Raw genomic sequence first — 25,109 nt, forward strand, 5'->3', positions numbered from 1 at the left:
CTGTCAAGAAAACAAAAAATTGAGAAAACTCTTCAAAGGTTATGATGGTGGATACAAACTGTTACAATCTACCGTTAAAGATCATGAAGAAGAGGTTCACTCAAAAAAATCTGAATGTGATAATCTTCTTCGTAACCTCTGTATATTAAAATAGAGGCTTGGCGAAAGTGAAGCAAGATGTGAATCTCAACAGAAGTATTTCAATGACAAAGAACACAGTCTTCTTCTCAGAGAAAAGTCCTTGGAAACCAAACTCAGTGCTGCTCTTAATAAGGTAAAATCGCTGGAAGAGAATCTAAATAGGTTCGGTTCTAGCTCTACAAAACTGTCTTCTATGATGGGAGCCTGTAAAGAACATCATGATAAACGTGGTCTGGGATATAAATAAATAGACGCTCCTAACAGTGGTAAGACTAAGTTTGTTAAAGCGGTTAATATTTCTCCATGTGAAGAACCTGTGTCAGCTTGCAAAAACAAGGATTCTACCTCTTCTAAATCTGCTCAAAAGAGAACTACCGAACGTAGGTCCTTCAACTGCTATTACTTCGGAAACAAAGGACACTCTGAGCGAAGGTGTCGCCTTCGGATTAGGAATGAAAAAATTCACAACATTATTACTTGGATGTCTAAAGAAGTTGTTAAACCTATATCACATATTGGAATCATTCCTGTCCGGCCTCAAGGGAAATACTGTGATATGGATTTTCCTAATTATGTATTCAAACCGAAGGATACCTACAATGGTGAAAGGAAGAACAACAAAAGTGTGACAGATGTTGTAAATCAGTCTGAAAGGAGAAAAAGGAACAGGAGAAAGAAAAACGAGTCAAGTTCCCCTAATGTTCTCAAAAAGGAATGTGAATCCAAGACTTCCAATTTAGACTTCTTACATGTCAACAATCGAGTCTCTGATCTGAAGATTCACATAAACAGACTGAGACGGAATATCAAGAAAACATGGAATGCTGTTAAACTAGGTACTTCTAAATCTTATGTTGATAATGCTTCTTCAACTAAACCAGGTAGTTTGTTAAACACTGATGAAAAGGAAAAATAAGAAGTGAATAATAATGAGCAAGATGCTCATCTTATTATAACATGACATGTTCATGTTGCATCTCTTTTTAATTTTTTGTCTTGTTAAAAAGGGATGCTCATGGTTCTCAGGATTTTCATCTTGAGAAAACTGTCAGGATTGTACTGCATTCGATGTTACTTATTCCGTTTGCTTCTCAACATCTATTTCTCTTTCTCTTTGGGCTTCTTTGGTCTATCATAGGCCCGTCTCTCTAGTACACGCACCAACCCTCACGAACGTCTTGTTTCCTAGGGTATGATGGAATCCCTTATTTTTATAATGTGTTCCAGAGGTGCAAAAAGATTTTCTAAAAGTCTTTGTGGTGCATAATGGAGGGAAGCAACAAGGTTGATGATGTTGAGCTATGTCCTATTAATATTTCTTGCTTTCATGCTCTTGATCATGAAAACGAAGACAAACTGCCAGTTTAGATTTCTTCACAACTGGTAAGAAATCTTCTTGGAGACTTCAAGGTCGTTCGCGAACAACTTGGTATCGCAACACGGAATCTAGACTACCTAAAAGACAAACTAAGGAAGGCAACTGAGGAACTCGCTGTCGTTCAATCCCTGGTTGTAGACAGGATTTAGTTTTTTCGTCTGATCTTGGTTCTAGTTGTTTTCCTAGTAAGTCTTCTTTTTGGATTAGTTGGAAGAATAACCAGTGCGTTGAATAACGATGATTGTGACTACACATAGCTATTTTTGTTTTCATCTTCTTGTGTTATTTTTTAGGTTTATTGGTATTAAATTCTAAAAATATTTGGAGGATGATGTTTATTGCAGTATTTTAATGGTTTGTGATATTGCAATATTTTTATGGGATATGTATTGCTTGCGTCCGTGAACTTGAAGGTCCCATATTGCGGTCAAAAGTAAAGTCGTTCATGAATTTGTATTCATATTGATGAAAGAACGAATGGACTTTTTGACATATACAAAAGTTATGCCTATGCAATCATGTATTTGATGGAAAATATGATGATATTTTTTGTTTGACAAGGATAAAGTCTATTATATCGTTATGATGGAAAATATAATAGATCCTTGTATGTCATCCACGGTATTGATCTTCATTGATCCATCTTGTTATGTTTTACCGTGAAGGATCCTTGAGTGTCTTATGTAGAGCACGATACAACTAAGTCGATTATTCTTATTGGCTTGTTGGTTGTTCCATAAGATGCTATATGTCGAGCATTAGGAACTAAATTAATCAACCAGTTTGGTTATTTAGTTTGTACTCCATAAGTTTTCTTTCTTATGTCGAGTACATGTACGGTTAAGGTTGTCATATTCTATGATGAACTTAGTCGGGGTTCCATAAGTTCTCTTATGTTGAGCCCAAAATAATTAAATTGATTACTTCGGTAATTAGTTTGGTTGTTTATATTCCAATTAGATTAATTATAGGTTCTCTTGTAATTAATCTAGTTGAGTTTTCATATATTGCACAAATTCTTGTGTTGAGTATATGAACGGCTATACTAATCATGTTCTATTGGTTAATGAAGTCGTATATTCCGTAAGGTTTCCTTATGTTGAGTATGTGAACGATTAAGTTAGTCATCTCTGTATGATTACCTTAGTCGTAGCTCCGTAAGTTTACTTATGTTGAGCACCTTCAATTAAATTGATCACTTTTGTGGTTTGATTTAGTTGCGTATTCCAATTGAGTTAATCATCGGTTTACTTGTGATTAATTTGGTTTAGCTTTGGATATAGAAAATCATTTCTATGGTTTTTGGTGTCCAATTGAAAAATCCTTCTTTTCTTTCGAAATTAAGGACGTTCTTGTTGTTCTTTCGGGAATGACATCAAATGGGGGAGAGTTCTTTTGAACTTGTGCTTAATGGTAAGATCTTGCGTGGTGTGCGGCTGTGGAATTTTATAGGGGTTATCTTGTATCTTAAAACTCCTTGATGAATGGATTTAGCTTCGGATTTATGATTGCATCTAAATTAAGTTGGTATGTATTTTTCTTTTAGTCTATGAAATGTCTCTTGTGGAAATTTCATTATGATCCCGTTCTTGTACCTTTGCCAATTTTATTGACAAAAAGGGGGAGAAATAATGTAATTCACACTACAAATACATATGGTTTTCGGATCATTGTGTAAGGGGGAGTGGTTTCCATGATCGAGATGGAGTATTGACTAAGGGGGAGTGATACATATCACCGTAGTATTATTGTTAAAGTCGTGATACATTTGGACTTTGATATTACATAATAATACTATGACACTGTATAATAATGATCGAGAATCTCGATTTCTCTCATTGTTATAGCTACGGATCTTCAACAACGGTGATGCTAAACTTACAACCTTTGGTATAGTTGAAGTACTTGGAAGGACGAAGATTTCAAGGAACGTTGAAGATTAGACTATGGAATAGGAGCCACTAAAGTTTATCTTTTTTGTATTCCATGTGTATTAATAGTTTTGTCACTAAAATTGACAAAAGGGGAGATTGTTAGAGCATAGATCGGTCGACCTCGCATGCGTTGCTATCTCAAGCATGCTTGTCAATGTTAGTGATCAAAACTAGGGGTGTCAACGGGTCCGGGTCCTCCCGGGTATCACTAGACCCGGACCCGAACCCTACTTATAAAGGTCGGGTCCGGTTCCTAACGGTTCCGGGTCCGGTTCCTAAATTTGTGGACCCAGAACCGGACCCGTTTAAATACCCGGGTACCCGTCGGTTCCGGGTACCCATTGGGTCTAAAGAAAACTATTTAAAGAATCTCAAAAACTTAATATATTTCTCTTTTTAGCTTGGATTTAAGTAATTTTTATAAAAAATTATTATTATTTCTTATGAATGTACTAAATAAAGATTAAATGTAAGAGAAAAAATTTAAATGAGTAAAATATCAAAGCTAAAACTAGAAAAAATACTTATAATTTTGCTAAAAACATGAATAAAAGAATGAATAAACGGGTACCCGATACCCGCAGGTACCCAATGGGTATTACCCGTTTGGACCCGTTTAAATTCGGGTCCAATCGGGTAATTACCCGCCGGGTCCTAAGTAGCTAATGGGTCCAACTTTAGGACCCGGAACCGGACCCTAATATACCGGGTCCGGTTCCGGATCCGGGTAATGGGTACCCATTGACAGCCCTAATCAAAACTATAAGTCTTGATTTCTAGCCTACATAGCTAAGTCTCGGACTAGGATAGAAAAGTATAGTTGAGCTCAAGGACTTCATGGCGATTCATCATACAACGACGAATATCTATACAAAGAACCGTGGAACTTCATCAACAAAAAGGTATGTGGAGACTTGAACTTATCTATCACTCAAAAGTCTATTTATTCTATCTCCTACTTCTTATGAGACAAAAGTCGTATGCTATATAAACTAGATCATACACATTTGACATTTCGAGCTGAGCATTCATTGCTTATCTTTTATCTCAAAATCGTGTGTTGGTAAAGCGTTTCGCTTTGATCAAGTTTATCTTCACCTAGTGACGAAAGTCATGAAAAGTTTCAATCACTTTGAGAATTGCTCTGACGTGAATCGGTCTGTGAATAACGGCTACATAGCGTCCTCTGAGAATGTCTCAATGATTGAAATGAGAGTTTAGATTACATAACCATGTATTCCTTGAACCGAAGTTTTCGAACTTTGTTGATCAAGAGAAATCGGGAGGATTGTGGAATTGGCTTGCCAAGTCCGCGAACTGTTGGAAGTTCTCGACCGAGATTTCTGCTGGATTTTCCAAAACTCGTTTGTGTGCTAAGTTCGCGAACCCAGTCCGCGGACTGGCGGAAGTTCTCTTTCCGAGAATTTCTGCTGAGTTTGGAAAACTCAACCGATTAACTTAAGTCCACGAACTTGTTTTTGAACTTAAGATGTTATGATCTAAAGATGTGCACTGAACATGAAACATTAAATTACTAAGGAATGCTTTATAAAAACCGTGGCTATAATGTTCATGAGCCGATTCAATCGAATCGAACTATCTTTGTTTCAATTGTGTCTTGTGTAGTTACATAAGATCTCATAGCAATTGAACAACTATTTAACTAATACATTTGAGTCAATTGAACTAGTTATGGTGAAGAAGAACAAGGTTGATATAAAATGCTCATATGGTTAACCTTTTGGGTTACTATGTTGAACCAACATACACGTACATATTTGGGCACGATTTTCAGAAACCCATTAAACGTCTACCCAAGTGTGTGTGAGTTTTCGATCTAACGGTTGAGAAATATTAGCTTGAATCTAAATCAGGTTCTCATCTAACGGTGAATAAGGATTGCTTTTTACTTAAGGCAAAATCCTGATTTGAAGGCTATATAAAGGAGACATCTAGCATTGTGCAAAACTAATCCCCACACGTCTGTGTGCTACTAGTGCGCCCGCTAGAGTCGATCTCCATTAACCTTTGATTTTCTTCTCTAAAATAAGGTTAACGAATTAAAGACTTCATTGGGATTGTGAAGCCAGACCGATACTACTTTATCGTAGTTGTGTGATCTGATCTTGCATCTTCTATCGTACGAGTACAATCGATTGATTGGCTTGAGATCGTGAGAGTTTTCCGATAGGAAAGATAAAGAAGTCACAAACATCTTCGTCTCACTGTTTGTGATTCCTCGACAAACCGCCTGTGTAGTCAAGAAGGATTGTAGAGAGGTGATTGATTAATCTAGGCTGTTCTTCGGGAATATAAGACCGGATTATCAATTGGTTCTTGTTCACCTTGATTTTATATCTTAAGACGGAACAAAACCTAGGGTTTATCTGTGGGAGACAGATTTATCCTTTGATAGACTTTTCTGTGTGAGACAGATCTGTTTATTATCAAGTCTGTGATTTTGGGTTGCAGCAACTCTTGGTTGTGGGTGGGATCAGTTAAGGGAATCAAGTGCGTAGTATCCTGCTGGGATCAGAGGCGTAGGAGTACAACTTTACCTTGGATCGGTGGGAGACTGATTGGGGTTCAACTATAGTCCAGTCCGAAGTTAGCTTGGAGTAGGCTAGTGTCTGTAGCGGCTTAATACAGTGTGTATTCAATCTGAACTAGGTCCCGGGGTTTTTCTGCATTTGCGGTTTCCTGGTGTCTGTGTTATTTCTTTTCCGCATTATATTTTATATAATTGAAATAATATAGGTTGTGCGTTCGTGATCATCAATTGGAAATCCAACCTTTGGTTGTTGATTGATATTGATTGATCCTTGGACATTGGTCTTTGGTACCGTCCAAGTTATTCCTTGTATTTGATAAAGACTCGCTGTTGTTTTTAGCTTGAGTAAAAATCAAATCAAGAGAGAGATATTAACTCCTTGAGATACTTTTATCTTGATTGAGTCTGACTGTCTAGTTGATTCTCTAGCAAAGTATTTCGGAGTTAGTCCATACAGATTGCTAATCGAAATATTGGGTGGTGTTGTTAGACCCCCGCTTTTTCAATATTTGCTTCGCTTTGCCTTTAGAAAACATGGTGGATGATGAGAGAGAAATCGGTTGGTTTGGTTTCGAATGAAATCTAGTGATGTATTTATAATAGAAAATAGGCGTTGGTAATTCAAACGGAAGCTCAAAGGAAAGTCGCCCGCGACTTTCATACAAACGCCACGGGCTAAATTTCCATTTCCAACGGCAAATTTTTCTTTCTCGTCCTATAAATTTCATTCCTCCCGTCTCCAAAATCACATCTTCTTCTTCTTCTTTTTTCTTATATCTCTCCTCCTTTGCAGAAATGTCTGTTAGAAATCGTGGTCCCAAGTTTACCGAAGAAGAGGATATAACTCTATGCACAGCATATTTCTTTCATAGGGTAATCACTGGTGTTCTTATTTCTCATGACAGTTCTTTTTGGGAGAACGTTTTTTCAATGTTCGTCTCATTGACGGGAAACCCAGGAAACCGAGATGCTCATCGATTGCGTGCTCTTTTTTCATTCTATTAGGCTTGCAGTCCAGCCATTTCTTGCTTTGGTAATAGAAATTGATCGAGAAAAGTTCAACGGTAAGCCTTTTCGTTACGAAGCGTGTTTCAGAATTCTAAAAGATGGTCAATCTCAAGCACATCGTTACTGCACTCGAATGCCGCTGCTGGAATTTATAATGTAAGAATATGTTGCTCTTGTTCGATGTTGGTTACATCGTATGGTGAGACCAATGAACAATGACAATATCTGGGAAAGAGTATTGGGAAATTGTGTAGCATTGCGGAACGAAGCAATAATAAACAGTAAGAGCCTAGAATTAAGAATTGCATTCATCACTAATAAATCCAAACATTATACGGAAGTATTGTGGATGGTTCATCGTAGCAATTCTGGATTATCCAACGAAGAACTGGAAACCATCGCTCAGACCAAGTGTACCGAAGAAAGCGGAGAGAGATTTTAGGCGTTTTGAATGCTATAAACTTTACAGAGAGAATGTCGCTGGATTTGATGTAGTTTGATGTTTTTGTTGTAGTTTATTAAAATGTAGTTTGATGTTATTTGCAAGTTTAGTAAATTGCAATAAATTTCACTTAATCTAAAGTGGAAATCTATTTTAAAAATATAAACATTTTTATTCATTGATATTACTGCCAATTCTTTTACAAGATATTAACTTAGACAATAATAAAAACTTCAATAAAAATCAAGTACAAGTTTTTGCCTCCTATTTATCTTCATTTGACGTATTTTCCATTCAACGTGCTCTTCGACAGTTTCACCTTTGTTTTTGAATTTTTTGTTGTTAACTTTCAAAACTGGAGCTCTTCTTTACCTTTTAGCGGAACATTTTCTTGGAGCAACTTCTAAAACTTGCACTTCCCTTTTACAATTTTCAATCTTTTTAAAACTCCCACATATCTTAGAAACAACAAGTTCAAGTTTTGCATCGCAAAAAAGTGTGATCGCCTTTTTAGCCATTTTTAGAAGAGAAAATTCAAGTGAATTTTGGTGTGAGTGAATTGTTTGAAGATGGTGGTAATTTATAGAGGTAAAAAGTGAATTTCGAATTTTAAAAAACTACCCGTTGGCATTCGTGGCTAAAACGCCGGCGCTTTGTCTTCGGACGCCGCGTTTGTTCTTCCGTCGCCAGCGTCTGTCCTCCCGACGCCTGCGCTGGATCTACTGACGCCAGCGTTTTTACCTGGCTCGCGCGCCTATTTGTCTAACGCCCAATGCTTTACCATAGTGGAAAATCTAGTTTGACCATCCAGGAATTTCTCTAACCATCTTGTGTTGATGATGTTTTGATTACAGATTTTATCAAAAATTATCAAATCTACTGATTAAGTTGAAAGACATAGCTTTGAAATTAATTAGTTTTGGGTTTTGGCTTCCAATGTGAGAACTGCTTTTGAATCTATCTTTTTTTGCCTTTGCATACATTTCAACTAGTGGCCGGAGAACTGGTTCTGAGTCACTTTGGTGTCCATCTATCTCCGTTGCCCACTGGAAAGCTGCTTTAGCTCCATTTTGCTCTATTTCTTCTCTTGAGTTCCATCCACAAGATTCTCCTCTAGCTTCTTTGCAGTTTCCAGCATCATCAACCAAAGTTAAGCCGCTGAATCACAAATGTTTGGTAACATAGATAATGCAATACTAATTCTGTATATTAGGAAACCAGGATAACGCCAAGAGATTAGTAATTTCAAGATTCACAAATGTTTGGTAACATAGATAATGCAATACTAATTTTGTATATTAGGAAACCAGGATAACACCAAGAGATTAGTAATTTCAAGATTAGAGTCTTGCATGGGATCATAATATAAACTCTGATTGATGTTGTAATTAGCATTGTGCATATTCATGGTAAAGTTTATATATTTTACTATGGTTGTTTCTGTTTTGCAACTGTTTTGTTCTTGTTTTTGGAAAACCTTGTTACAACGGGCTTTTCATATGTGCCAAGAAATACTACAGAACTCTGCCCATCCCATATATATTCCATCTCTACATTTATTGTTAAACCAATTGTTTATCCATTTATGAAAGGTATTAATCTTGTTTTTAACATAATTCATATGAAAATTGAGGTGATTCCAGAATTTAGAAGTAAAGTTACATTCCAGAAACAAGTGAGTAAAGGCTTCACTTTGATTGTTGCATAATTGACAAACAATCTTAACATTTGGAAGAATAGAAGCAACTCTCATACTACTTGGAAGTATGGATTGTGCTACTTTCCAAATAAACATTTTTATTGAAGGGGAAACTTTTAATTTCCATATAGAGTTCCAGTTTGGGCCGCAGTTGTTGTTCGGTCACTGTTGTTGCTATTGTTAAGTTTGTTATAAATATATTTATCAGATAATTTTCCATCATTGGTCAAAGTCTAAATAACTTTATCTTCAATGTTTTCTACTGAGACATTCATTTGTTATATTATGTTCACTGTCTCATATCAAACAAATATTCATTTTTTCCAAGTTCCAAGTCTTCTCAATTGTGACCAAGTCACTAACATAGTTTAGGTTCTCAGTGTCTGCGGTTGGTTTCACTAGTGTCGGTTCTTATGGGCATGGAAAATCCCCAAACTTGCCACTTTTGCACCCATTATGGGATGGAAAAGTGGCAAACTTGCCACTTAGCAGGCGAGGTTTAGTCTCTACCGAGCGGTGGAGTCTCGACCGCTCGGTTGACATTATACCGAGCGACCCATACCAAGCCGCTAGCAGTGAAGATTCAGCCGCTCGGTACAGACTACACTGCTCAATATATCTGATCCAATGGGCATAAATCCACCCCTATAAATACCCTATTAATACAAATTTCATCATAAAACTCCCATCTTCCATACAATTCACTACTATTGTGTAATTTTTTGAATATGGATTTTGAATCCAATTCTCAATTGAACAAGCATAACAAAAGTATGGGTGCAAAATTTACGTAGCCGAAGATGAAAGCATTTGCAGAAACTATGTATTTTTGTGCACAAGATAGTGTCAAAAATTATGCATTTTTTTACACAAGATAGTGTAAATGGTGCTCAAAAACCAAGTAACAAGTTGTGTGATATATATTTCATAAATTTTGTGAATAAACAATGAACATCAACGAGTATCATACAAATGGATTTTCGGGTCGCTTCGTTGTAATTAATGCCCAGGTTGTCTTGTATGTTGCTGTTATAATGCAAGTTGTCTGTGGTCGAGCGAGCGGTCTTGTTGATGTTGATGTGGAATGAAAGTGTCGAAATGATTTGCATCACAAACACGGGGAAAAAAATTCTTATGAAATTTGTTATCATATTTGCTAGGATCGCTTCTACCTTGATTCCCTATATAAGTTAGGATCGGTCCACCGTTAAGATCTTCCATGAAAACCTGGCTATCGATCCTTTTGATTTCCTTTCGACTAAGAAACAAGTTTGTATGTCTGCTTCCTTAAACTAATTAAACATAGTTTTCTAGGTATGAAATCAAATATATGTTCGCTACACAATCTAGTAACGAGTTACAAAGATTATGTCGATGTTGCAATTACGAAGTCCAAAGATACGCATTATACATTTGAGCTTTAGAATAATGCAGGGAAGAAACAGAAGAATATGGAAAATGATAGACACATTTTTGTGTCTAAGTTGTGCTCATTTTTCTATATTATTGGTGCTCAATTTCGTCCTTATTATGGTGTTTTATGTGTTTGTAGGTATTTTTGAAAAATATTTTTTTTGGAAAATTCGGCTCAAAAAGTTGGTCTTAGGCACCCGGAAGACACGTGTTATTCGGACTCTCACTGCTGGTTAAGGGGCACCTCAATTACTAAAGGGAACCTTCTTTACTACTTAGCACCCATTGCTATTCTCACCCCAGTTTGGTTAGGGGGGGACCTCACCTTCTTCGTTTGAAAATGAAAAAGGGCGGGAAAAATAAGAACAGAGCTGTGTGATTTGCAGGGCATGTTTGGACGTGATTTTTGGTGACTCTTTCACGGAGTTCGATTAATATGGGCCTGTTATAACTGACCAAAGGAGTCATGATCTTTAGAATCAGCAGAATCAAGCTATATTTGGACACACGACGAAACAGGGGAGTTTATTCTCGGAAGAGGCTATCACGGGATTGCACAAGATTTAGACGTGTTTGGAGTGTGCTAAACTGGAGAAGAAACGTGTAGAAGACAAATAAGGATATTTGACAGCAACAACATCGCGTGAAAGAGCAAGAAAAGGAATTTATTTCCCGTGAAAATCTGAGAAGTTATGGCGGCATATGTTGAAGTAAATGCGAATATTTCTTCGCCTGTAGAATATAAAAAGGCATGTGGGTGCATAGAGAGGGGGATGGAGAGTGAGGGAGAATAGGGAGAAGTTCAGAGCATCACAGAGTCGGACGATCACTTGCAGGAAAATTCTTTTCTGCTGGTGCATGAAGAACATAAGACGCAAGAGAACAGTCGTTCATCAACAGTGACAACGAAAAACACATGTGGATCGTAAAGCTACAGTGACAGTTTTCGTTTATCGTTCTCTGTAACAGCTGGTTTGTAACAAACATAAGTGTTACAAACCCGGTTTTATTAATTTTTCTCTCATTTCATCATTTGTAAACCATCTTTGAGCAATGAAATCAACTTTTGAGCGTGTTTCCAACATGATGATGAACTAAACCCATCACCGGGACAACGGAGGAAGCCAAATTTCACGAATACGGTAATTATATTAATTCTTTTTATGACTAATTGCACAATTATTTAATTGAATTATGATTATCATTGAACAGTTGTCATTTGAATTGATGGGTTATGCTTGCTTAAATGTTTTGATATCCCATACTTTAGATTTACAACCATTACTTTCGAAATCTACTCTAGGCAATGAAATTAGAGTCAATGAAACTTTATTTTATGAGCTATTATTGTTTAGAATTGGTATTTGAACTGCATGAAATTGAAGTTTGGTGGAATACCGAGTCCCGGTCATCTCTTCATCCTGTGACAATATTTTTATATATATTTTCTTAATTTTTAGTATTCTATTTTATTAAAACTTAAAATCAATCCAACAAAGTCAGAGTGAACGATAATCCTTCTTACCACTATATAAAAATTCGATCAGAAAACAATTGGTGAATCTGAGTCATAAAATCATGAAGATTTTATCGAAAACTTAGGATTAAAATAAGAATATGTAGGAGAAAGTTTTGGAGGAGAAGATATTGGAGGCACTCTAAGAGTGAAAATCATAATTCAATATACCAATATAAAGCACTTATCATTATTGATATATTGTTCCTTGAAACTTTGATCGCAATATGATGATCAAGTCTAATATACTAGAGTTTACATATATAACTTCGCATGTTATAATTTCAATCAGAAACGACTTAAAATCTTAAGATATAGAAATTGAAACAAATCAATTCATGTATTACTAACCTCAAGTGGAAGGATGATGTTATCTTTGATGTTGATACGTCTTTGGAATCTTCAGGTCTTCAGAGTAATACTTGTGTGTCTCAACATTTCTAGACTTCCTAGTCTAACCTAACGAAGTTGACTCTAATAATCTAATTAAGCGACTTATGAGTTTTGATACTAAAATATGACAACCAACCTTGACATACCAATGCTTGGCGGGTTCAACTGAGAAATGCTCTAACAATTTCCCCCTTTGTCAATTTTAGTGACAACACTCTTTTACATATGGCGAATACACGAATTAAAAGATACATATATTACATTATATAACATGCTCTTAACTCGTTCTTCATACGCTTGATTCCAAGTTTCAACAACTCAATAACCTGCACATATTCAAAAATAAATGATGTTTACACATTTGAATAACAATAGCTTTACTCCCCATAAAGGAAAGCTAGGTAGATAAATCCGAACCGATTTGTTATTCCTCTTTTGTAGTATAAATAACTACACATTGATATGTTTCTCCCCCTTAGTCTATGCTTAACTCTTCCGTTAGATATATACTTTTCAGCACAAAAATGACAAAGACATGAAAAATACAAGAGAAAACAGAAATGATCTTACAAGTTCATGAGAACTCATACAACCTATAATAGTTAAGAACGAAGGTATAACATACAATTTTAGATAAGCAATACTAAAACCAAAACTACCTAAGAAATTTTTTTAGCACCTTACCAAGGAAACAATTGCCCGAAGCAATTTTTCCTATGATTTGATAAGTCAGAAGAAGAATAAGAATTAACTCTGCTACTTATCAGGATCCAATTATTCATAAATAACTGTATCTCATTTAGACAAGACAAAACTAGGTTAACTAGTTTTCTAATCAAGGATCCGATTACACTTGAACGATCGTACCTCGTTTTGATAAGCCTAAACAAAGATCAGAATTGACTCAGTTTTTCTTATCAGGAATCAATTGGACTAAAACAATTGAACCTCCTATTTCATTAAGCAAAAGCAAGATAGGCAATTAAAATCATCTTTTCTTAATAGGAAAACTATTAACAAACATAAATAAATTGTTACCTCACTCTTCGATATGACAAACTAATTAAGATCCGAATCGATCAAGTTTTCATATCAGGAAAGATTACGAAAATAATTCTTTCTTCGGTTTCCACAACCACTCTCCCCACAAAGATATGACGTTTAAGCATCAGTTCCATATAGTACTCTCCCCATGTGAGTTTTTATTCCCTGCAATACAAAAGAATAACAAACAAGACAATATTTACCAGAGAAAGGTCGACAAAGTCTTAGTGTTAGAGCATTGCTCGGTCTAACTCGCATGCGTTGCTATCTCAAGAATGATTGTCAATGTTAGTGATCAAAACTATAAGTCTTGATTTTTAGCCTACATAGCTAAAGGTCTCGGACTAGGATAGAAAGTGTAGTTGAGCTCAAGACTCCATGACAATCATCATACAAGACGAAGGACTACTCAAGGAACTGGTGGATCTTCATCGACTAAAAGGTATGTGGATACTTGAACTTAACTGTCACTCAAAAGTCTATCTGTTCTATCTCCTGCTCTTGAGACAAAAGTCGTGTTGATGTATAGCCTTTTATTATACACATTTGCTATTTCGAGCCGAGTTTAACTCGCCTATCTATTTCTCGAAATATGTGTTGGTAAGCTTTCGCTTTAGCCAAATTCATATTTACCTAGTGACGAATGTCATGTTATGTTTCAATCACTTTGAAAATTGCTCTGAAGAAAAATGGTCTGTGAATAACGACTATATAACGTCCTCTGAGAATGTTTCAATGATTGAAATGAGAGTTTAGATTACATAACCATTTGTAGGATATAAGCATTGTTGTGGAAACACATATATGTATAAGTCCTTATTCCTTGAACCAAAGTTTGCGAACTTTGTTGATCAAGAGAAACGGAATGTGGAGTGAGCCGAGTACGCGAACTCAGTCCGCGAACTAGCGGAAGTTCTCGACCCGAGAATTTTTGATGGATTTTGTGAACTCCTTCCGTGACCTTAAGTCCGCGAACCCAGTCCGCGAACTTGAGCAGGTTATATCTAAAATCGGTTGTTCCTGAACTCATGTTTATATAAACTAAGGAATGCTTTTGCAAACCGTGGCTATAAAGTTCATGAACCGATTCGAGTGAATCAAACCGTTTTTGCTTCGATTGTGTCTTGTGTAGTTACATAAGATCTAAGCAATTGAACAACTCTCTAACTAGTTCATTTGATTCATTTGAACTAGTTATAGTGAAGAAGAATATGGTGGATATGAAAGTAATCATATGGTTAACCATTTGGTTAACTATTATTGAACCAACAAATGTTAATGTTTGGGAATGGTTCGTAAACCCAAAATTGGACATTTCATTTGTGTGTAACAAGATAAGTTTTTGATCCAACGGTTGAGAAATATTAGCTTGAATCTAATCAGGTTTTCATCTAACGATGAATATTGAATGCTTTGTTACCAAGCTAACATTGATTGCAAACCCTGATTTGAAAGACTATATAAAGGAGAACTCTAGCAACTGGGAAACCTAATCCCCACACCTTACGTGTGATACAAGTTGCATATCTAGAGTCGATTTTCCTTTAACCTTTGGTTTCTTCTTCTAAAACCAGGTTAAAAACTTCATTGGGATTGTGAAGCCATACCGATACTACTTTTCTTGTAGTTGTGTGATCTGATCTTGCATCTTCTTCGTTACGAGTACGATTATAATAATTGGCTCGAGATTTATATCTCCGATAGGCAAGATAGAAAATTAATCACTAACACTTCGTCTTATCGTTTGTGATTCCACAATATCTTTTTTCGCTACGTCGATTAGGATTGTTTTGAGGTGATTGATAATAGTAGGATGTTCTTCGGGAATATAAGTCCGGCTTATCAATTGGTTCCGCTTCACCTTGATTTATCAAAAGATGGAACAAAACTCATAAGTATATTCGTAGGAGACAGATTTATCTATCACCGTAGACTTTTCTGTGTGATACAAATTTGTTTATTAAAGTCTTCGACTTTGGGTCGTAGCAACTCTTAGTTGTGGATGAGATCAGCTAAGGGAATCAAGTACGTAGCATCCTGCTAGGATCAGAGGCGTAGGAGCATAACTGTACCTTGGATCAGTGTGAGATCGATTGGGGTTCAACTACAGTCAAGACCGAAGTTAGTTTGGAGTAGGATAGTGTGTGTGGCGGCTTAATACAGTGTATGTTCAATCTGGACTAGGTCCCGGGGTTTTTCTGCATTTCCAGTTTCCTCGTTAACAAAATTCTGGTGTCCGTGTTATTTCTTTTCCGCATTATATTTTGTTATATAATTGAAATATCACAGGTTGTGCGTTGTTCAATCAATTAGAATATCCGACCTTTTGGTTGTTGATTTAAATTGATTAACACTTGGATATTGGTCTTTGGTACCATCCAAGTTATCTCTCTAGTATTTGCTAAAGACTCGCAGATTTTTATTTGCTTGAGTATATATCAAATCGAGAGATTTAGATATAAACTCTTTGATATACTTTTTATCTAGATTGAGTCTGACTGTCTAGTTGATTCTCTAGAAAGTATATTAGAGTTTGTCCATACATATTGTTAAGCAAAATATTGGGTGTGGTTGTTGTACCCCCACTTTTTCAATTGGTATCAGAGCAGGCAAACATGTTTAATACCTTATAAGTCTGTGTTTGTAACGATCTGACTCTATGAACAGAGGTGCTATCTCAATTAACGTACCACCAGTCATCGATGGAGGAAATAACCTCAACACCCTCTCCAAAAATACCTCTCTTGGAAAGGTAAATATACTTGATCCAAAGTCTGTTCAAACCTTTGCATTCAATGCTGTTTCTGACACAAGTGAAACCTCTAACTTGTCTTGGGATGATGAATGTTGTTCAAATAGTGATTGGTTTGACAAACCATTGATAACAGAAAGGATCAAGGATTTTGTAAAAAGAAGCATGAGATGTGATAAACATCCTCTGTCAGCCTTTGCTGCTAATGATTTTGAGAAAGAAATTTTTTTAAGTGTCAACATTTTGAATACGTCTGATGGATGTGATGAACCCGCAGCTCTTGCAGCAGAAACATCCACATACTCAAAGTCGGATTCAGAAATTGAGTCTGACACGGAGATTTTTGAATTCTTGAATAAAGAGGTTCTTCAAGAAAATCTTCAATTAAAAGCTTCGTTGAAGAAATTAGAATCATTAATCCAGGTGAAAGATCTTGAGATAGACTGTCTCAATGATAAACTCACCAGAACCATTGCTCTAAAGGAAAAAGAGATTAATACTCTCAAAGACGATCTACAACGATTGTATGGAAGTTCTGAAAAAATCTCAGCAATGTTATTTGGTCAGAATTCCTTTGGAAACACAAATGGTTTAGGATTTAAAAGCAAGACTGCAAGTATTGTCAACCCTGTTTCAAAATGTCATGGGAAATTAAAGGTTGACAGTTGTGATAAACAGAAGGCACTTCAACAAGACAAAGGATCCTCAATTTGCTCATTTTGTGGGAGTGCGAATCATGTTCAAAGCACGTGTTGGAGGTTCAAGAGGTACAACAAAAGAATGTCCAGCCTGCAAAAGAACATGCAAAAGATGAATCTGGATAATCAACATAGGTCTCATAAAACCAATGCTTCCAGAATCAGAAGAGGTAGGAAACCTGTTTATACAACAAACCTTGGTAAATCACTATGTGATAAACAAGGGGAGCATTTAGCTCACAACATCTCTGTCTAGTCCCAGAGACGTTCGCATCCTCATCTTTTACTTGAGAAAATGAGGCTTTGCATCTTGGTGGCTCAAGTATTGTATTATTTTTGTTAAAAAATATATTTTCTCCTAACGATATAGATATTGAATCTTTAAACAATGGAAGACTTATTCTTCTAGGGTTTAGACGTTCACAAGTCTATTTATTTAATTTGTAGACTCCTTTTTTTTTCCCTAAAAAGATACAGTTTCATGGCTCCTGTAACTAGAGGCATCACAAGCAGAGATGCAGTCGAAGCAATCAACGTGTATCTTTGTAAAGGAATCTCTTTCTCAAGGGTAAAGAAAGTGAAGACTACAAATTATGGAGAAGGTTCTTCCTCTAACTACCTCTTGTCTTTTTATCATCATGATGATAACTTCAGGGGTTTGGTGAAAGATTTCATCAACAAAAGAAACAATTTAAAATCTCAAATTATTTCATCTTTGGAGGAGGTAGATCACTATGAACAAATTTTGTCTCTAACCAAGAACACCTTGCGTGAGCTAAAAAGAGAACTTAGTGAGTTGACTGATATTTTTGAAGATTTGGAGGAATTGAACGATCCCATAATCAATGGGTTTTTCAATAATGAGAAGGAATTCTCAGTAGAGGCTCTGAGAAAGTTCTACAACGACTAGTAAGTCTTTGGATGAGAATTCTATTTTCTTGTTTTGTTTAGAAGAATAACTAGAGTTTGGAATAGCCATTATTGTGATTACACATAGCTATGTCCAACGTTTTCATCTTCATGTTTTTAGATTTATTGGTTTAAATTATAGATTTGTTTGGAAGATGATATTTGCAGTATTAATCTTTATGATTTTATATATTGCAATATTGTTATGGTATGTGTGTGTTTACGTCCGTGAACTTGACTATCCCATATCTTGTCAAAAGTAAAGTCTTTCGAATGTCGATATTCATGTATTGGTAAAATAATGAATAGACTTTTGACAAATACAAAAGTTAAGCCTATTATGTTAATTATTGATGGAAGATAGGTTAAAATCTTTTGTTTACAAGGATTATGTCTATTGAATGTCGTTATGCAATAGTGATGGAAAATAGAATGAATCCTTGTGTATTCCGCAGTAATTGATCTTCCCTGATCCATATTTTATGTATTATTGTGAGGCTCCGTGAAGTGTCTTATGTTGAGCGTTGAACGACCATGTTGATTATTTTCATGATTAGCTATGTTGTTGTTCCGTAAGGTACTTTATGTCGAGCATATTCAACTAAATTAATCATCTTGTTTGGTTATTTAGTTGTTGCTTTGTAAGTTTTCTTATGTCGAGCACGACCAATTAAATTGATTACTTTTGTGATTAGTTTGATTGTGTATTTCGATTAGATTAATCATGGGTTCTCTTGTGATTAATCTAATTGTATATTTTGAGTCTCCATAAGTTCACTTATGTTGAGCATTTGTCGATTAAATTAATCATGGGTTCTCTTGTGGTTAGTTTAATTGAATATTTTGGATTCAAATTCATACTTGTATGTGAATTGTTATGTCCAAAGAAATCCTTATTTTCCTTCGAAATTAAGGTCGCTCTTGTTGTTCTTTTGGGAATGACATTTTATGGGGGAGAGTTCTTTTGAACTTGTGCTTAATTGCCAAATCTTTGTGGGGAGTGCGGCTGTGGAATATTTTAGGGGTTATCTTGTATATTTACAAACACCTTGATGAATGCATTTAGCTTCGGCTTTATGATTGCATCTAAATAAGATGATATATTTTTGCTTTCTTTTGGTCAAGAAATGTCTCTTTCGGAAATTTCATTAGGATCATGTTCTTGTACCATTGCCAATTTTATTGACAAAAAGGGGGAGAATTAATATGTAGTTCACATTACAAATACATATGGTTTTAGGATCATTATGTAAGGGGGAGTGGTTTCCATGTGAGATGGAGTATTGACTAAGGGGGATTGATACATATCACCATAGTATTATTGTTGAAGTTGTGATACAATTGGTTGACGATGTGTAATGATACTATGACACTGTATAACAATGATTGAGAACTATTGTCTTCTTGTTGTTATAGCTACGGATTTTCAACAATGATGATGCTAAACTTACAACATTTGGGCTCATTGGAGTACTTGGAAGTGACGAAGATTTCGAGTAATGTTGAAGATTAGGCATGTGTAATAGGAGCTACAAAAGTTAATTTATTTATTTTTTGTATTCTATATGTATTAATAATTTTTTCACTAAAATTGACAAAGGGGGAGATTGTTAGAGCATTGCTCGGTAGAACTCGCATGCGTTGCTATCTCAAGCATGTTTGTCAATGTTAATGATCAAAACTATAAGTCTTGATTTCTAGCCTACATAGCTAAAGGTCTCGGACTAGGATAGAAAGTGTAGTTGATCTCAAGCCTCCATGGAAATCATCATACAAGATGAAGGACTACTCAAGGAACTCGTGGATCTTGATCGACTAAAAGGTATGTGGAGACTTGAACTTATCTGTCACTAAAAAGTCTATCTATTCTATCTCCTACTCTTGAGACAAACGTCGTGCTGATGTATAAACTTTCATTATACACATTTGCTATTTCGAGCCGAGTTTAACTCGCCTATCTATTTCTCGAAATATGTGTTGGTAAGCTTTCGCTTTAGCCAAATTCATCTTTACCTAGTGACGAATGTCATGTTATGTTTCAATCACTTTGAAAATTGCTCTGACGAAAAATCGTCTGTGAATAACGGGTATATAACGTCCTCTGAGAATGTTTCAATGATTGAAATGAGAGTTTAGATTACATAACCATTGGTAGGATATAAGCATTGTTGTGGAAACACATATATGTATAAGTCCTTATTCCATGAACCAAATTTTGCGAACTTTGTTGATCAAGAGAAACGGAATGTGGCGTGAGCCAAGTCCGCGAACTGGCGGAAGTTCTCGACCCGAGAATTTCTACTCGAGTTTGTGAACTCCTTCCGTGACCTTAATTCCGCGAACCCAGTCCGCGAACTTGAGCAGGTTATATCTAAAATCGGTTGTTCTTGAACTCATGTTTATATAAACTAAGGAATGCTTTTGCAAACCGTGGCTATAAAGTTCGTGAACCGATTCGAGTGAATGAAACTGTTTTTGCTTCAATTGTGTCTTGTCTAGTTACATAAGATATAAGCAATTGAAAAACTCTCTAACTAGTTCACTTGAGTCATTTGAACTAGTTATGGTGAAGAAGAATATGGTGGATATGAAAGTAATCATATGGCTAACAATTTGGTTAACTATTATTGAACCAACAAATGTTAATGTTTGGGAACGGTTCGTGAACCCAAAATTGGACATTTCATTTGTGTGTAACAAGCTAAGTTTTCGATCCAATGGTTGAGAAATATTAGATTGAATCTAATCAGGTTTTCATCTAACGGTGAATATTGAATGCTTTGTTACCAAGCTAACATTGATTGCAAACCCTGATTTGAAAGACTATATAAAGGAGAACTCTAGCAACTGGGAAACCTAATCCCCACACCTTACGTGTGATACTAGTTGCATAGATAGAGTCGATTCTCCTTTAACCTTTGGTTTCTTCTTCTAAAACCAGGTTAACGACTTAAAGACTTCATTGGGATTGTGAAGCCAGACCGATACTACTTTTCTTGTAGTTGTGTGATCTGATCTTGCATCTTCTATCGTTACGAGTACGATTGCAATAATTGGCTCGAGATTTATATCTCCGATAGGCAAGATAGAAAAGTAATCACAAACACTTCGTATCATCGTTTGTGATTCCACAATATCTTTTTTCGCTGCGTCGATTAGGATTATTGTGAGGTGATTGATAATACTAGGTTGTTCTTCGGGAATATAAGTCCGGGTTATCAATTGGTTCCTGTTCACCTTGATTTATCAAAAGACGGAAAAAAACTCATAGGTATATTCGTGGGAGACGGATTTATCTATCACCATAGACTTTTCTGTGTGATACAGATTTGTTTATTAAAGTCTTCGACTTTGGGTCATAGCAACTCTTAGTTGTGGGTGAGATCAGCTAAGGGAATCAAGTACGTAGCATCCTGCAGGGATCAGAAGCGTAGGAGCATAACTGTACCTTGGATCAGTGTGAGATTGATTGGGGTTCAACTACAGTCCAGACCGAAGTTAGTTTGGAGTAGGCTAGTGTCTGTAGCAGCTTAGTACATTGTATGTTCAATCTGGACTAGGTTCCGGGGTTTTTCTGCATTTGCGGTTTCCTCGTTAACAAAATTCTGGTGTTTGCGTTATTTCATTTCCGTATTATATTTTGTTATATTATTGAAATATCACAGGTTATGCGTTGTTCAATCAATTAGAATATCCGACCTTTTGGTTGTTGATTTAAATTGATTGACGCTTGGATATTGGTCTTTGGTACCATTCAAGTTATCTCTCTAGTATTTGCTAAAGACTCGCAGATTTTTATTTGCTTGAGTATATATCAAATCGAGAGACTGAGACATAAACTCTTTGATATACTTTTTATGTATATTGAGTATGACTGTCTAGTTGATTCTCTAGAGAGTATATTGGAGTTTGTCCATACAGATTGCTAAGCAAAATATTGGGTGTGGTTGTTGTACCCCCATTTTTTCACTTAGCTTTTACGTTGCCAATGTAAAAGACTAAAACCGAAATTCATATGTACACCACATACACAATTTATGAAATATAAATCGATAATAGTATAATCTTGACTTCGTACATGAGTTTAATCATATCTATTTATGATAAAAGCAACCCACATGGTTAGATCCGAAACCTGCTTATATCAAAGAGTCGCAACATCATAATAGATATACATAATATGAGACCAGAAATATTAGGATTTGATAAAACCGAAACAATATCTCATAAATCTAAAGCAAAGAAAAAGAAACAATTATTCATATCAAGCAATGCAATTGTAACTATCAAAAGAATGACACGAATTTAAGATAAAAACATAATCATTCATATTATTGATAGTTTGAATAAACTTTACACAACATTGAAATAAATCAATAATTGATTAGTTCATTCATATTTTGATCTTTGAGTCATCTCATTTAAATATCATCTTCGATATCCTCAAATTTTTCGAGATCCTCATCTACAACATTACGATTGATTTCTCGAATTTGATAAAAAATACCTTGATTATTTTCACATGCTAAAGCATTAACCTTTCAATTAATATCACGAGCATACTCCCTATTACTGATTCCAAGTTTAATTAGCTTCCTTTGGTTACAAATAATAGTTCTTAGTAGTGCTTCCTGTTTATGATCAGTTTCAACGGTACCGAGGAGGACTTAACGAAGATTGAAGATACAAATCTTAGTATCTAAACTGTTTTAGAAAAATAGATCAGTAAATCCTGCATGAGATTGTTGATGGTGGATTTTCGACAAAGGTGAAAATCGTAAAATCATGATATTGCATGTTTCTGACCCGGCTTCAGGAACACATGTGACGATTCATATTTATGATCCGTGAACCGTAACGATCTCTGGCTGAGCGAACATTCCTCTCAGAGCCATGATGAACATGTTTCTCGAAAGGCCTCCCCGGCTGAGCGTTCGATGCTGCACATTTCATCATGACCTCTATGTAGAATCAAATAATTGGGCGGTTCTCTGGACATAATTGTTTGTTGGAGAGCTTAACGCCTTCAGGACGTGGACGCTGCACCCTGACTACATAGAGAGACCCACCTCTACATAAAATAATGATTGGGCGGTTTGATATGTGTTGACAACACCTTAATTATTATCTATTGTTTATGTTTTCTTTGCGAGTTTTCATGTAAATTATGTATCTTATAATTGATTTTGAGTTTATCAGGTGCAATTGAATCATATGGAACAAAAGAAGAAGAAATGGTGCAAAAAGGCATGGAGGTTGTTTCACAACTGATATTGGTCTGCCCTTATCCACTGGAATGGTGCCAGTAATCATCTCAGTTTTATTACACCCAACCACCATCCCAGCTTTATTACACCCAACTTTACATCTGAGAACTATCAATTTCCATATCATTTTTCTCCCACCTGAGAGTAAATGTGCAAAAGAAAGAGATGGAGGCGCAGGAGTAATTGTGTCTGAAATTCAAGAGAGAAACTAAAAGCGGTGATTCTGTGAAGTGGATTTGAGAAGAAACCAGAGATTTACGGAGATTGAGAGAGGATTTGTCACTGCTGCTGCTAGTATCGGAATTTGAAGGCAGTATTGATTCAGATATGAAGAATAAGGGTATGACAGTGGAAGTTAAGACGGGTTTTGGTTAAAATTTGAGTTCATGGAGTTTTTGACAGAGAACAAAAAATGGTGGTTGTGTAACTGTGTTCAATTTGAAATATTAGAGATTAGAAGAAGGGGATCTGTGGGGTTTCTTAAATCAATAGATGAGATGATAGTTGGAGAGATGGAGATGCTCCTGAGAGTGCAACTTGGGTTTGAGTTTGAGCAAGAATTGGAAGAACTGATGCTGTCACCATTAACATTGGTGTTGAAACATGGAAATTAAGGTTCTGTTGTTGAAATTAGAAGAGATCGAATATTAGGTTTAACATGAAGTTCATGGGTATTTAGGTTGCAGTCGCTAGTGAGGCTGTTGATGTGAATTGAATTAGATGTTGACTTGATCGAAGTTGTCTGTGGTTGATTACAGAAAGAAGAAGCAGCTGAGATTGGTGATAAGGCAATGGATGAGCAATGCTACTGAGATGCAGTAAATGGAGTGAATATAGGTGAGTTGCTGAAGCAACATAGATGGCCTGGTTTGATGTGAAGCTGATGTTGCTGTTGTTAGTTATGAGTAGCAGGAGGAAGTGTGACTGGTGGTGATTATGTGGTGTGAAGTTGGAGGAATGGGTTGTTGCGGAATCGAGAAAATGCAAGGAACTGGAGCTGAAATTTATGAACTACATGATAATGTTGTTGTTGTGTTGGTGACTGGCAGTTGAGACAAGAAGCAGCTGCAGTTGCAAGAAGGAACAGGGAGAGTTTTGCAGTTTGAGTATGGAGCTGAAATTGCAGGTTCAGGAGATGATTGCTTCAGATGAGGTGTTGTTATGCTGAAGTTGCGACCGAGATCGAGTTGTGCTGTTCTGGTGGTGCTTGAAGCCAATAATCAATTGTTGTTGATAGGTGTATAAAACACCTTGATATTTATCTATTGTTTATGCTTTCTTTGCTAAGTTTTCTTGTAAATTATGTATCTTATGTTTGCTTTTGAGTGTTTAGGTACTTTGGAGTCATTTGGAACAAAAGAAGAAGAACAAGGAAAAAGGGCGCAAATGCTGTCGGAGGCGAAACTATTTCTCATATTTGCTTCTAGTTCTTAATTTCTTTCTGAAAAGCATGTCGGCTTTAGTGATGCAAATATCTGTCTGAAAAGCACGACTGCTTTAGTGATGAAAATAAATTAAAGAGACGAAGTGGGTTTGAGACATAAGAGGCGGCTGCTATTGGTGGAAGAATTTGAAGAAGAGCAAAAGCGTCATTTTTCTGTACAACTGCTGTTGGGAAGCGGAGCTGAGCCGAACCAAGCCAATGATAAGGGACAACTAATTCAGCTTAGTTTAAAGAAGCAAAGGAAAGACATTTGGTGGCCTGAATCTAGCTGTCAGGTGCCTATACTCTGGGGTTCTCAGAACTGGTGTGGATACATCCATTGTTTTTCCTACAACAAAACCTAAAATCGAGAGAGTACTCTCATTCTGTTCCATCCACCTGAAATAAAGAAGAGAGAAAAGCAGTGCAATCACTGCTATTGAACTGAGAGAACTGCCTATGAACATGGATCGAAACAAGGGAAGACAGGGAAGATGAAGGTGGTTCTGTCGTTGTTTTGAGGAGAAGGAACTTGGGATTT

This window comes from Papaver somniferum, chromosome 7 (assembly GCF_003573695.1).
Source record: "Papaver somniferum cultivar HN1 chromosome 7, ASM357369v1, whole genome shotgun sequence".
NCBI classification, from domain to species: Eukaryota; Viridiplantae; Streptophyta; class Magnoliopsida; order Ranunculales; family Papaveraceae; genus Papaver; species Papaver somniferum.